At 41.3% G+C, this 15,344-nt stretch overlaps 1 pseudogene; it reads right to left on the bottom strand.

Annotated features, from left to right (window-relative positions):
* Positions 1–342: 342 nt before the first annotated feature.
* On the bottom strand, positions 343–2,579 carry LOC135679682 (subtilisin-like protease 4; annotated as a pseudogene).
* Positions 2,580–15,344: the final 12,765 nt, after the last annotated feature.

Genomic DNA, 15,344 nt, shown 5'->3' with positions numbered 1-15,344 from the left:
AAAAAGACTAATTTCTTTTGGGTCCTGACACCTATATCATGACAATTAAAATGGTTTTGAGCTTATCATTGGGATATAATATTATTCGTAGTCATCAATGCTACTATAACTTCTATTGTAATGTCTATATCTTAGTTACACTTATACTTGTGAGCTATTAACTATATTTATGTTTATTTATAAATAATTTTACTGAGTCATGATTTGAAATGCATATGAATTTTAAGCATTGTAAATTGTATAAATATGAAGAAAATATTTGATATGCATGCATATTTGAAAAACATATATTTAATCAAATCTCGGGACAAATAATATTTATACAATGAGTACGTGCATGCATTACTTCAAGAGGATGGAGATTGGGCTTCTAACCACGTGCTTCCTCGACACCCACCTCAGTTGCCCACTGACTCTGCCCGATCGACCTCCGCTTCTCCTGAAGCTGATGCTGAAGCTTTTCTTCTGGTTCACCTTCTTGAACGACAGCGTGGTTGGCGTAACGCTCGCCGACACCCCCTTCGGCATGTCGACCTTCACCGCGTAAATCGACGTCGGCTTCCCCACATTGGTCACCGTCCGTGTGTAGCTGACCGACTTCGAACTGTTCGCCCGCAGCTTGACCGATATGGAAGGGTAGTTCAGCTCTCCTTGGGAGATGCTCTTAAGAGACGAGCAGCGCACGGGTTTGCGAGTTAGGGCGCTAACAGCTGAGTCATTGTAGCGGAGGCCACAAAGATACGGAACGTAGTCTTCCTGTGTGAGGTCGTAGACGAGACCTGGATCGATGGCCTGCCGTGGATTCACGTGACCCGCGCCTACGGCGAAGAGGTCGGCCGGGTGGTGCAGCTCGTCGAGGATCGGCCCGCCTGTGTTGTCCGTCACGTACGCTGTCGTCATGATCGCCGATTTGATCGCGGCCGGCGACCAGCCGGGGTGCGCTTTCTTGATCAGAGCTGCGATGCCGGAGAGATGCGGGCAGGACATGGAGGTGCCGGAGATCAAGGCGAAGGCCTGGGAGTTCCACCCGGCGAGGATGTTGACGCCTGGGCCGATGATGTCCGGCTTCAGGATCCCCGGCGTGATTTGGCTGGGCCCGCGGGAGGAGAACGAGGCCACATCCGGCGAGTGGGGCCTGTGCATGACGGTGCCGTGGTAGATGATGTTCGCGATCGGGGTAGAAGTGGAGTTGATGTAGGCCTGGATCTCGAGTCCGTAAGCGTATGGAACCAGGGATGTCGGGAGCACATGGTCGTCGGCTATGATCGTGTACCCGTCTACCGGATAGTTCATGACGATCATCCCGGCACCGCCGGCTTTCTTGACGACTTCACTCATTTGCACACTGTCAATGACGCCAAGCTGGCACAACACTAACTTTCCGCGGACGTCCACACCATCTAAGGTGCCATTGATGCACATGTAGGCGCCATCTTTAGCCGTGACGAAGCCGGGGTAAACGAGAGGTAGCATTTTGGGGTTGAAGGAACGCGGCCGGTGCAGTGATTCCCCATAGAGCTTTCGTCCGTTGCCAAGCTTCACGGAGGCCAAGAAGAGGCGGTCTGTGGTGCTCGCTCCCACTGAAGTACCCACGGCGCATCGTTATTCACGGAGCCAGGATCAGGCCCCTCGTTGCCGGCTGAGCAGCTGATGAAGACACCTTTGCCGATAGCGTTGAAGGTACCCTGCGCGATCGGGTCCGAGTGGAAGGGAATTGGGTCGGCGCTGATCGAGAAGGAGAGCACGTCGACCCCATCGTCCACCGCGGCGTCCATGGCGGCCAACATGTCGTGACCCATGCATGCGATTTCGTCGCACACCTTGTAGGCAGCGATGTGAGCACGGGGAGCCATCCCGGCAGCGACTCCCGGGGCGAACCCGTTGACGTTGGCACGCTTCACGAACGCCCCGGCGGCGGTGCTCGACGTGTGCGTGCCGTGACCTTCTTCGTCGACGGGCGTGCCAGTCGACCGACGGTCGAGTCCGTCGTGATTGATGAAGGACCTTGCACCGATGAGCTTGTTGTTGCAAGCCGACGCCTTCAAGTCGCAGCGCCCCTTCCACTTGGCCGGCGGCGGCGGCATGCCGTGGTCGTCGTAGGAAGGATGGCCGGGGGTGACGCCGGTGTCGAGGAGGCCGATGATGATTCCTTCGCCCATGTTGCTCTCGTTCCACACGCCCAGCCTCAGTCCCAGGAACTCGGGTGTGTGTGTTGTCTTAAGGCGGTAAACACGGCTGGGGTAGGCGTGCAGAAACCAGTCCATCGTCGACATGGCCTCCACCTCCCTCGGGGTGAGCCGCGCAGCGAAGCCCGTCATGACGTTGCGGTAGGAGTAGATAAGGCGCGAGCGCGGGTCACCTTCTTCAGACTCCAGTCCTAATGGTGTAGCTGCACTCTCCAAGAGAGAGGAGTACCAATCGCTCCATTGGTCTGCGACATCGAAGTCCATCTTCTCGGGGCCCTTGATGTGAACAATGTAAGCCTTCGGCTCCTCAGAGCCGTCGACATGCAAGCCGGAGCGGAGGAAGGAAGCACAGAGGTAGAGGACGAGGGAGAGGGCATGTTTGCTGAGAGACATTGCAGGGATGAGAAGATGCATCACAAAGCAGTGGAGGATGGATATTTAAGAGTGCGGCAGAATACTCGATTTAGTGACGAGTAGCTGTTTGCCAAACCGCCGGAAACTTGATTAGGAAATGGATCTTCTATATCAGGAAAATATTTGTTTGCGCTGAACCAGAATCTAACATCTGCGCGGACTGTTTGTGTTGGATTTTTTTATCTGTGCTGAACCAGAATTAGATTTGTGACATGGAAATTTTTCTATGGACATATAATGAATTTTGTTTTTAGAAATACCATAATAAGTGGATAGGTTCCATTAAATCTTTCCTGTAAATGCCTTTTTTGTAGTCATCACTTTTTTTTTATTCTACTATTGAATCCATTGATTACTATTTTTCTCAATAACAGCATATTTTAGTCAGAATTTGCAAAACATAAATCAATGTTTGCATCCGCCATCAAATCCTGTTCAGGTAATACAAAAATTTGTGAGCTATATTTGTTGGGAAAAATCTATTAAAGCGGAATAATTTTTTTTCTCTCTTTGTGTATCAAAATAGATTCCTCATCTCAAAATACTAACTTGACGCGGAAAACGTAGTAAACCTCAAACTTCCACTATCACCGATAATGATAATAAGTTTACAATAAATCTTTTTTAAAATAACAAGAGGATTATTATAATATCAAGACCACATATCTTGGCTCAAGAATAGTATATCATCATCAAATGAATGGATCTCATAAAAAAAAAAAATTCTAGGTCTCATAAAATGAGTATCATAGGAAAGTACCTTAGAGAGGGTAAATTATGGATTAGCATCATTAGGATTATAGAGCTTACTGCAGGGATTTTTCACATATAATTTGGGTCAAAATTGATAAAGTTTAACCCCTTGATCGTCAAGCAAAAAACTCAAAATTTTATTTTTTTCTCTCCCCATGCGTCACCACCACTCACGGCAAGCCGTCACGTCTCCTCTTTTTTTCATTTCTTTTTTTTAATTATTGATAAATTAGATTTGGGCTTACAACCCAAATCATTAGTCTAAGCCTACGTATCGGCGGACCAATAATTCTGCCCCTCTAAGTCGGTGGGCTATACTAAGGCCGCTCTTCGCCTACATGCTTCAAGCTTCTCCTTAGGCAAAGACTTTGTCAACATATCTGATTCATTCTCATTAGTATGTACATTTTCCAACTGTAATTCTTTTATCTCAAGCACATCACGAATCCAGTTATATCTCACATCAATATGCTTAGATCTAGAATGGTATGTTGAATTCTTGGAGAGGTGAATGACGCTCGGACTGTCAAAGTAAACAGTATATCCTTCTTGTTTCAAGCCCAATTCTTATAGAAACTTTTTCATCCACAAAGTTTTCTTACAAACTTCAGTAATTACTATATATTCTGCTTTTGTGGTTGAGAAAGCAATATAATTCTGTAACTTAGATTACCAAGAGACTGCTCCTCCTACAAATATCATCAAGAATCTCGAAGTAGACTTCCTGAAATCAGTATCACCTGTCATTTCTGCATCTGTGTATCCTTCTAGGTTTATCACTGCCAAAACATAAACACAATCTAGAAGTACCTCTTAAATATCTTAATATCCATTTCATTGTTGCCCAATGTTCCTTTCTAAGGGTCGATCAGCGAAAGACGTTTCGAGGGGGCAGAATACAACATGAAGCAGTGAAGAGCCAGCAATAACAAGTGTCAGGAAGCAGGGGAAGAAGAGGAATAATAAGAATCGATTGAATGCTCAAACGATGAAGCCTCATTTTCATAGCAACCAGCTTGTTTGCGAGACTTTGAAATAGGCTTATGTGCTCAACAATATTACCACCATCTTTATACTTCAAATTTACAAGTCTTATGAATAGAGAAATTCTATTTTCCATTATCTTTTTCGCAAAGAGATTTTCTAATCTTTGCCAAACAACATCAGCTCTGATTTCATCAGAAATATGCTCATGCAAATTTATGTCCATCCATATTCTAATATAAGCAATAGCTTTTCTATATTGAACCTCTCATTCCTCATCGTCCATAGTAAAAGGTTTATCTTTAACCTCGATAGGCTTATACAAATCTTTATAATAAAACAAATCTTCCATCATATGCCTCTAAGTTGAATAATTTGATTAATTTGATGAGTTCAATTTAATCATATTATCTGACTCTTCCATTTCAATCATATAAGAAAAAACTAGCACTAAACAACCTGTTGCTCTGATACCACTTGTTAGGAAAAACCTGTTAAAGCAGAATAATTCTTTTCCCTCTTTGTGTATCAAAATTGATTCCTCATCAAAATACCAACTTGATATCAAAAGCACATATAAACTAGAACAACATAAATAATAGAACAATGAATCAATTACAAAGTGAGACCAAATTCTTAATATGAAAAACCCAATGTGAGAAAAACTACGAGACCATAGTCCACCTCAAACTTCCACTATCACCAATAATGATAATAGGTTTATAATAAGTTTTTCTAAAATAACAAGAAGATCATCATAACATCAAGATCACATATCTTGGCTCAAGAATAGTATATCATCATCGCATAAATGGATCTCATCAAAAGGAAAATTCTAAGTCTCACAAAATAGGTATAGTAGAAAAGTACCTCAAAAAGAGTAGTAAACTATATATTAGCAATATTAAGATTATAAAGCTTGCTGCAAGGATTCTCTATGTTCGTTTTTTTTCCTCTCTCCACTTTCTCTCTGTTCTTTTCGAACTCACAATCTTTTTTTTTTCCACATCAGAACTCAAAAGCTATCTGTTCTTTTCCACATCAGAACTCAAAATCTTTTTTTTTTCTCTCTCCTCTTTGTTCTTTTCTCTCCCTGTGTACTGCCACCACTTCTGCACGCTCTCTCGTTCGCTGCCCTTGTGTCTCCTCTTATTTCTTTTTTATTTTTTTAGTTATTGATAAATCAGATTATGGGCTAGAGCCAACAATATTTATGTTTCTTAGTTAGCACATATATAATATATTGTCTTGACATAAATGTGGTACGACGTTATAAAAGGATTGTTTTTAAATCTTAAAACAAAACATATTTCGTATATTGGTCTAATTAGTATTTAATTTTATGTGAAATGACATTAGTGATTGAGTATATGATTGTGAACTACATGACTAAAATTTAAATCGTGAAAATAACTTCTCTATTTATGGGGGTACCGTATATCAATTTAATAACATATTACTTTTTAATTTTTATTCTTATTTTATTTTTCTTATTGCCATGGTATCGTTGATCGAAGAGTTAACATGGCCTGGTTCAATATTGAAGACACAGATCTGTCCTAAGGTCCTTGCCAGGGCGGATGAGATAGCTCGAGTGAGTAGTTAAGGCGACAAATGGATTCCAGTAGAGTAGACGGAGGGGATTTAGTAGAGTTGAGATTGCCTACCCCCATTTGATCTAGAGGCTTGGGTCTTATACCTGAGCAGTCGGTGGCATGAAGCTAGCGATGGGTTAGGGCACATCTTACCCTGCAAGGGGTGTTAGGATCGAGAGCACTAAGAGGGGGGGGGGGGTGAATTAGTGCAGCGGAAAACTTTCTGCGATTAAAATCGAAAGCTGCGTTCAAACGATAAAAACAACTTCTGTATGAAAGTTGATACTAAGCAAGGTTAAAGTCAAACTATGCAGGCAGTTTGCAGTTATGATGAAAACCAGAATATCGACGCAAACTGAAATTCGACGTTCGTACGAAGAAACTGATTTACGTCTAAATGCTGATTCATAAATCACTTGATTAGATAAGACGCAGTTTAAGCAGGAGTATAAAGGCAGTGTGCAGTTATGGTAAAGCTCAAAACGTAAACGAAATCTGCAATATGATGATCATACGAAAAAGCAGATTTACGTCTAAACGCAGATTTACGTCTAAACGCATATTTACGTCTGAATCTTGAAATTCGTTCGTAAAATCGCAGAGGGCAGTAAGTTATTGAGAAGTTTGTAGTGAAGGTAAAATGCTCAAAGGAAATGCAAACCGAGATTTAGAGTGGTTCGGTCAATCTTGACCTACTCCACTTTTGGCTTCCTCCACCGACGAGGTCACCGACGTCAACTAGAGGCCTTCCTTCAATAGGCGAAGGCCAACCACCCTCTTACAGATTCACTCCTTTTGACGGGCTTAGGAGACAACCCTTACAGAAGTTTTCTCTCCTCTCTTTACAACTCAAACTTTGAAGAACAGAAAGAGGAGAACTAGCAGTTTTGAGCTCTAAGAACCACAGAAAGACATCAAGATTTCGAGTGTATGTTCTGTGCTTTTAGTGCTGAATGGGTGGGGTATTTATAAGCCCCAACCCAGTTCAAATTTGGAGCTCAAATCTGTCAATTCCCGGAATTCCGGGATCAGGTGGTTGCACCTCCTAACTGGGGCGGTTGCACCGCTTGGCAGAGCTCGAAGACTGAGCCTCTGGGCGGTGCCACCTCTGTCAGGGGTGGTTGCACCTCTCTGCCAGAGCTCGAAGACCGAGCTCACGTGGTTGCACCGCCTGACTAGGGAGGTTGCACCGCCTGGCAGAGCTCGAAACTTGAGCTCTAGCGGTGCTACCTCTTGACAGAAGAGGTTGCACCGCCCAGTCTTGCTCGGAGACTGAGCCCGGGGCAGTGCCACCTCTTGGCTGGGGCAGTTGCACTGCCCAGTCTCGCTGGGAGACATAGCTTGGGCGGTGCTACCTCCTGGCTTGGGCGGTTGCACCTCCCACAGCAATCAGGGTCCGAATGGGTTAATCCATTCGGCCCAATTTGATTCTTTTAGGGGCCCAATTGCCCCAAGATTAAGCTAATGGGATCACCTCCCATTTCTAACTTAATCAATGTGCTAACTACGATTATTTCCTAAGACATATTCTGCAGCTTACTCCGGTGCGTCAATCACTTCTTACGGCGAGTTTCCGGCGAACTTCCGTTGATCATCCGACGAACCCTCGGTGATCCTCCTACGGACTTCCGGCAAACTCCTGGACTTGCGACGATCCACTTGGCAAGTTCCGACGAGCTCCTTTGGCAAGCTTCTGGACTTCTCGGATTTGTTCCCGCAGAACCTCCGACGACTGTCCGAACTTCCGTCGAGCTCTCGAACTCCCAACGTGATCATTATCGTGACTCCGGCGCAACTCCTGCTACATGTCTTACTTTCATCGTAGTTAATCCTGCACATGTAAACAAAACTTCGATCGAGACAATTAATCCTAAGCGATTAACCAAGTTGTCCGGCATGTCATTGGTCCCTCGACGCTTCGTCCGATTCTTCGGCGCATCGTCCTTTCCTGCGGCCTATTGCCCAATCGGCCAGTTGGCTCCGCAACTCCGATATCCTTGGCACAATACCCGCTCTTCTTGGCCCGATGCTCGAGTCCACGACCCGAAGCCTTCTGTCGATACGTCGACCGATCCACCGGCTCGACGTCCAATCTTCTGACAAGTTCCTCCGGCATAACATGATTTTCCTGCTTTAATTGTCTCATCATGATCAAGGCATCCTGCGTCACTCAAAACGCAGATTAAATCATAAACATATATCAAGTAGTTTCATCATCAAAATACAAGATTCAACAATCTCCCCCTTTTTTATGATGACAACCACTTGATGACAGAGTTAAACTTAACTCTCGGAGTTTAAACAAACTCCCCCTATCAATATGCCATATTGATAAAACCTTGAATTCGAACTGAATTTAAGTCATTGCAATATTCATCATGAATACTTGCAACACGTCATGATGAACTTATGCATAAACTTATGCATAACATCATACTTCTCCCCCTTTGTCATCAACAAAAAGGAGAAGTACCACAATCAAGTGTTTGTGATATAAGTTTAACTCATTGCATGAAAAACATAATATCTATTGTTATCATCATGCAAGTTTGCTATCATCAATTGGTAAGATATCAACATGTAAAATTACGATTCAAGTTCTTGATATCTTAACATGATATGACATTCATAGCACCTATTCATATGAATGCTGCTTTTGATATCTCATCATAATATGACATTCATAACATCTATTCATATTCTTTAAATATGGCACTCATAGTATCAATTATATATTTCTCCCCCTTTGTCATCAACAACAAGGAGAACGATATAAGCAAATTTTAAATATAAGTGTGATGCCATAAGTTGGTTCATGTCATTTTCCAACAGTGAGTGATAGGATACCAATTATGCAAACATCTCGAGGAAAACATGACATGGAGATAGCTTTTATTGCTTCTTCCTTTTTATTTGTTATCTTTTTACATGAAGGAGGAAAGCCATATGTGAAGTTCAAATCGATAAGATATTAAAGCACACTTTATTTTTGCAAGGATTAAGATATGTAAGTGAGTCAAATCCTTGTATGTAAAAATATATTTCTTTTATAAGAGGGAATCATCAAATATGTTTCTCGAAAAATATTTTTCACATGATAAGTGCATTTGCTAGATGATTCCTTATGTCAAAAATCAATGATGTGAATTAAACTTGATATGACATATGCTTGTTAAGTTCGGAAGAGGATAATGTATCAAGAAAATCCAATTGTTAGGATCAAGAAAATCCGAAAATAAAATTTGACACTTTCATACATTTGGACAGGGTTTTACTAGAGATATTCAATTACAATCATGAAGGTAAAACATGCTTATTATCATGGAAATTTTTGTATTCAAGCACATAATTTCCAACATGTAATCATGGCAAGTAATTGTGCAAAATCGTTATGGCAATCAAGTGATTTGATCATTCAATCAAAAAAGTCAGAAAAATAATTTTAACTCGTTTAATCATTCGGACATATTTTTGCCATAGTTTTTGAAATATAATCATGAAAATAAGGCATGCTCATCATCATGGTAGTATGACAGTAAGTTTACCATATACAAGCTAGCAAAAAATTTCTACATTTTAAGGCCCGCAAGCTAGCAATTTTGAGATGTTCAAGAAAGCAACTCTTGCTTCTTGAAATATAAGTTTTGCTAGATGTGCAAGTTAACTTTTTTGCTTCTTGAGATAGGCAAGATAGCATTCCTTGGTGATGTTCAATATAGCTAAGTTTTACACCATGCAAGCTAGTGAATTTTATAACATTTTCGAACATGCATAATCACCAAAGCATCATAAATTTTAATGATGTGCAAAATTACAAATTTTGCATGTTTGCATTTGTGTGTCTTGAGATTTGCAAGATAGCACTTCTTGGTGATGTTCAAGATAGCAATTTCTTCTCTTTTGAGAAGTGCAATTTTTGCTTTCTTCTTGAATTGTGTAAGCTAGCTATCTCCCCTTTTGTCATTGTCAAAAAGAAGGGAAAAACCCTTTACATCAATTTTTAAATCATGACAAAGGTTAGTATCAATCTCATTTGTGCATCATTATATTTTTAAATTAAAACATGCACATTTTCAAAACATATAAACTCATTATTATATGCATGATTCCAACTCATCATTCATATTATTTCAATCATTGTTTCACTCATCACTATAGCTTATCATGCATAATATGTAAAACCATCTAACATGATATAAACATTTATTTATTTAATTTTTTAAGCATTATGATACATCATACAAAAGCATATGCATCATTCCAAATCATAAATATTTCAAATCATCATGGTATTAATTTGTCACATTGCATCCTACCATGCATGATCGAAGCTTCTCATTTGCATACATAAATTCATGAATATCTCATGCATTCATATCATCACTTGAGGAATATTGAAAAAGAAATAATTGGGTGATGAGATAAATATTTCATGAATACAAAGAATTGCATAAAAATCATATCATGAATACAAGGAATACAAGTCACAATCATTCAAGAGAAAAATCAAGATCATGATTTTGATAAAACTCATTTCAAATTTAAATCATCAAAATCAGTTTTATGGCTCACAAAATTTATAACATAAATAGATTCATGATTTCATTGATAATATATTTTCCCCCTTTTTAAGTGTTTCATTTTAAGTGATCGATTTCATGTTAGCATGCCTTTTCATTTATGAAAACATGCATCAATTTTTTTTTAAAGCCACTGTTATTATCATGAAAATCGATAATCCATAAATATCAAGAATCATCATAATTTCAAAAATATATACTCATTAATCATAACTTCAAATTAAACATGGTTTCATATACTCAAAATCGAGAAATAACAATGGAAATCAACATGATACACATTATTACTTCTCAACCACATATAGCATGATTTCATAAGGTATTTTTAATCAAAATCATTTTATTTATTATAAACATGCAATTTTCATGATTATTTTCAAAATTACTAGAATGATAAGCATGATTCCTAATTGTTTGTATTTTCATTATAAAATTATTAAACATGCAATTTTCAAGAAAATTAAATAAAAAAGAAAAATACTTTATGAAAAGCATCATGTAATTTCAAAGTAAATTAATGGCATTTTGATTACCTCAGCGTCGAAAGGCGTAAAGGCGTAGTTTGCCACCTCGCCTTTGTTGATTTTCTCCTCGTCTTCGGAGGAGCTCGATTCATCCCAATTTTTGTTCTTCTTCTTGCGTTCAAAGCAAGTAGTTCCGTTCTTTTTACTTTTTAATTTTTGTTTCATTTGTAGTTTAAGTTCACCATCACTTGAGCTTATGCTCGAGTGGTCTTCAAATGTTCTATGTCCCAAATCCTTCCTATTCTTTGGAAGGTGGTTCTCAAGTTCTTCACGTGCATTGCATGTCATTTCATATGTGATCAATGAACCAATTAGTTCTTCAAGTGAAAAAACATTTAAATCTTTTGTTTCTTGTAAAGCCGTTACTTTTGAATCCCACTTCTTAGAAAGAGAACGCAAAATCTTGTTCACAAGTTCAGAATTCGAAAAACATTTGCCAAGAGCTCTTAAACCATTGACGACATCCGTAAAACGGGTGTACATGTCACCAATGGTTTCGCTTGGATTCATTTGAAAAAACTCGAAATCATGTAGTAAAATATTAACTTTCGAGTCTTTGACTCTACTAGTTCCCTCGTGCATGATTTCAAGAGTGTGCCAAATATCGAAAGTCGTTTCACACAAAGAAACCCGATTGAACTCATTTTTGTCCAAAGCGCAAAATAAGGCATTCATAGCCTTTGCGTTTAAAGAAAAATGCTTATTCTCTAAATCCGACCATTCGTTCATCGGTTTAGAGTGAAGATGAAAACCGTTTTCAACGATATTCCATAAATCCAAATTCATAGAAATCAAGAAAACTCTCATTCGAGTTTTCCAATAAGTGTAGTCAAATCCATTAAACAACGGTGGACGAAAAATCGAAAAGCCCTCTTGAAAGCCATGAAGAGCCATTTCTCTCGGGTGTAAATCCGAAATGAGAAAAACCAGGCTCTGATACCAATTGTTAGGATCGAGAGCACTAAGAGGGGGGGTGAATTAGTGCAGCGGAAAACTTTCTGCGATTAAAATCGAAAGCTGCATTCGAACGATAAAAACAACTTCTGTATGAAAGTTGATACTAAGCAAGGTTAAAGTCAAACTATGCAGGCAGTTTGCAGCTATGATGAAAACCAGAATATCGACGCAAACTGAAATCCGACGTTTGTACGAAGAAACTGATTTACGTCTAAATGCTGATTCGTAAATCACTTGATTAGATAAGACGTAGTTTAAGCAGGAGTATAAAGGCAATGTGCAGTTATGGTAAAGCTTAAAACGTAAACGAAATCTGCAATATGATGATCATACGAAAAAGCAGATTTACGTCTAAACGCAGATTTACGTCTAAACGCAGATTTATGTCTGAACCTTAAAATTCGTTCGTAAAATCGCAGAGGGCAACAAGTTATTGAGAAGTTTGTAGTGAAGGTAAAATGCTCAAAGGAAATGCAAACCGAGATTTAGAGTGGTTCGGTCAATCTTGACCTACTCCACTTTTGGCTTCCTCCACCGACGAGGTCACCGACGTCAACTAGAGGCCTTCCTTCAATAGGCGAAGGCCAACCACCCTCTTACATATTCACTCCTTTTGACGGGCTTAGGAGACAACCCTTACAGAAGTTTTCTCTCCTCTCTTTACAACTCAAACTTTGAAGAACAGAAAGAGGAGAACTAGCAGTTTTGAGCTCTAAGAACCACAGAAAGACAGCAAGATTTCGAGTGTATGTTCTGTGCTTTAAGTGCTGAATGGGTGGGGTATTTATAGGCCCCAACCCAGTTCAAATTTGGAGCTCAAATCTGTCAATTCTCGGAATTCCGGGATCAGGTGGTTGCACCTCCTGACTGGGGCGGTTGCATCGCCTGGCAGAGCTCGAAGACTGAGCCTCTGGGCGGTGCCACCTCTGTCAGGGGTGGTTGCACCTCTCTGCCAGAGCTCGAAGACCGAGCTCAGGTGGTTGCACCGCCTGACTGGGGAGGTTGCACCGCTTGGCAGAGCTCGAAACTTGAGCTCTGGCGGTGCTACCTCTTGACAGAAGAGGTTGCACCGCCCAGTCTCGCTCGGAGACTGAGCCCGGGGCAGTGCCACCTCTTGGCTGGGGCGGTTGCACCGCCCAGTCTTGCTGGGAGACATAGCCTGAGCGGTGCTACCTCCTGGCTTCGGCGGTTGCACCTCCCACAGCAATCAGGGTCCGAATGGGTTAATCCATTCGGCCCAATTTGATTCTTTCAAGGGCCCAATTGCCCCAAGATTAAGCTAATGAGATCACCTCCCATTTCTAACTTAATTAATGTGCTAACTATGATTATTTCCTAAGACATATTCTGCAGCTTGCTCCGGTGCGTCAATCACTTCTTCTGGCGAGTTTCCGACGAACTTCCGTTGATCATCCGACGAACCCTCGGTGATCCTCCTGCGGACTTCCGGCAAACTCCTGGACTTGCGACGATCCACTTGGCAAGTTCCAACGAGCTCCTTTGGCAAGCTTCTGGACTTCTCGGATTTGTTCCCGCGGAACCTCCGACGATTGTCCAAACTTCCGTCGAGCTCTCGAACTCCCAACGTGATCATTATCAAGACTCCGGTGCAACTCCTGCTGCATGTCTTACTTTCAACGTAGTTAATCCTGCACATGTAAACAAAACTTCGATCGAGACAATTAATCCTAAGCGATTAACCAAGTTGTCCGGCATGTCATTGGTCCCTCGACGCTTCGTCCGATTCTTCGGCGCATCGTCCTTTCCTGCGGCCTATTGCCCAATCGGCCAGTTGGCTCCGCAACTCCGATATCCTTGGCACAATACCCGCTCTTCTTGGCCCGATGCCCAAGTCCACGACCCGAAGCCTTCTGTTGATACGTCGACCGATCCACCGGCCCGACGTCCAATCTTCTGACATGTTCCTCCGGCACAACTTGATTTTCCTGCTTTAATTGTCTCATTCTGATCAAGGCATCCTGCGTCACTCAAAACGCAGATTAAATCATAAACATATATCAAGTAGTTTCATCATCAAAATACGAGATTCAATAAGGGGATCATCGATGGTGGTAACTGATGAGCGTGTCCTCTGAAGGATGACATCAAGGTAGGGTGCTTGTGATGATATGCTTTGTCATGGCTTTTGGGCTGTTTGAGATAGGTAGGATATGGCCCCTTGCATTGTTCATCTAGAAGGTAGGGTTGGGGAAATTGCGTCATGTTGTCTAGCTTCAATGCGTGCATACAGGCCTTCCCTTAGCTGTGGTTGAGGTGGCTTATGTAGTTCAGGTGATGGGGTGAGTTGGCAACGCTGTTATTTTCCTTATCATTCGTCCCCTCTAGAAGACGTGCTTTGAGGCCTGAGTAATGGTTTCAAGGCACATCGTTTGGATTCATGGCTTTGCTTTGTTTGGGTGTACCGAGTTACGGGTGCTGCTATATAGCAGCTTCACGTTTCTCGTGATGGTTTTTCATGGGCGTTGGTATCGAGTTTATCCGTCGTAGCAGGATTTTACCGTAATGAGTATAAAGCCCGTCTTGGTGGATCTTGCCTCGACTACCACAGGGGTCCGTCGTGGTAGATTTGCTTTGATCGTCATAGTGAGAGTAGGGATCCGTCGTGGTGAATCTTGCCTTTGTTAGGATCGAGAGCACTAAGAGGGGGGGGGGTGAATTAGTGCAGCGGAAATCTTATAATAATTTAAAAACCAAAAGCTGCGTTCGTTCAAAAACTATTATGATGCAAAAGCAAATTCTCAGTTTGTATCTAAGTGCAGTTTGCGTCTAAGCGCAGATTGCGTCTAAGCGTAGTTTTGCGTCTAAGCGCAGTTTTGCGTCTAAACTCAGATTTACGTCTAAATGCAGATTTACGTCTAAATGCAGATTTACGTCTAAACGCAGATTTACGTCTAAACGCAGTTTTACGTCTAAACGCAATTTTACGTCTAAACGCAGTTTTACGTCTAAACGCAGTTTTACGTCTAAACGCAGATTTACGTCTAAACGTAGTTTTACGTCTAAACGCAGTTTTACGTCTAAACGCAGATTTTCGTCTAAACACAGTTTTACGTCTAGACGCAGATTTACGTCTAAACTTTGAAACTCGTTTGTATACTCGCAGAAGGCAGTATGCAGTTGAAATCAAGACGTAAACGTGAACTGAAATATGATGATTGAGCGAGGAAAGCCGATTTACGTCTGAATGTTGAAACTCGTTCGTAAAATCGTAGAGGACAGATTGCAGTTATTAATAGGATTAAAATGTAAGCGTAAACTGCAAAGAAGCTCGTTCGTAAAAGCACGGAAAACAGTTCTGCAGAATCAAATGAAAACGTAAACTGTAATGTA

The sequence above is a fragment of the Musa acuminata genome, chromosome BXJ1-7 (genome assembly GCF_036884655.1).
Source record: "Musa acuminata AAA Group cultivar baxijiao chromosome BXJ1-7, Cavendish_Baxijiao_AAA, whole genome shotgun sequence".
Classification (NCBI taxonomy): Eukaryota; Viridiplantae; Streptophyta; class Magnoliopsida; order Zingiberales; family Musaceae; genus Musa; species Musa acuminata.
Note: the sequence above shows the minus strand (reverse complement) of the source record. Positions and strands in the feature narration are given on the sequence as shown.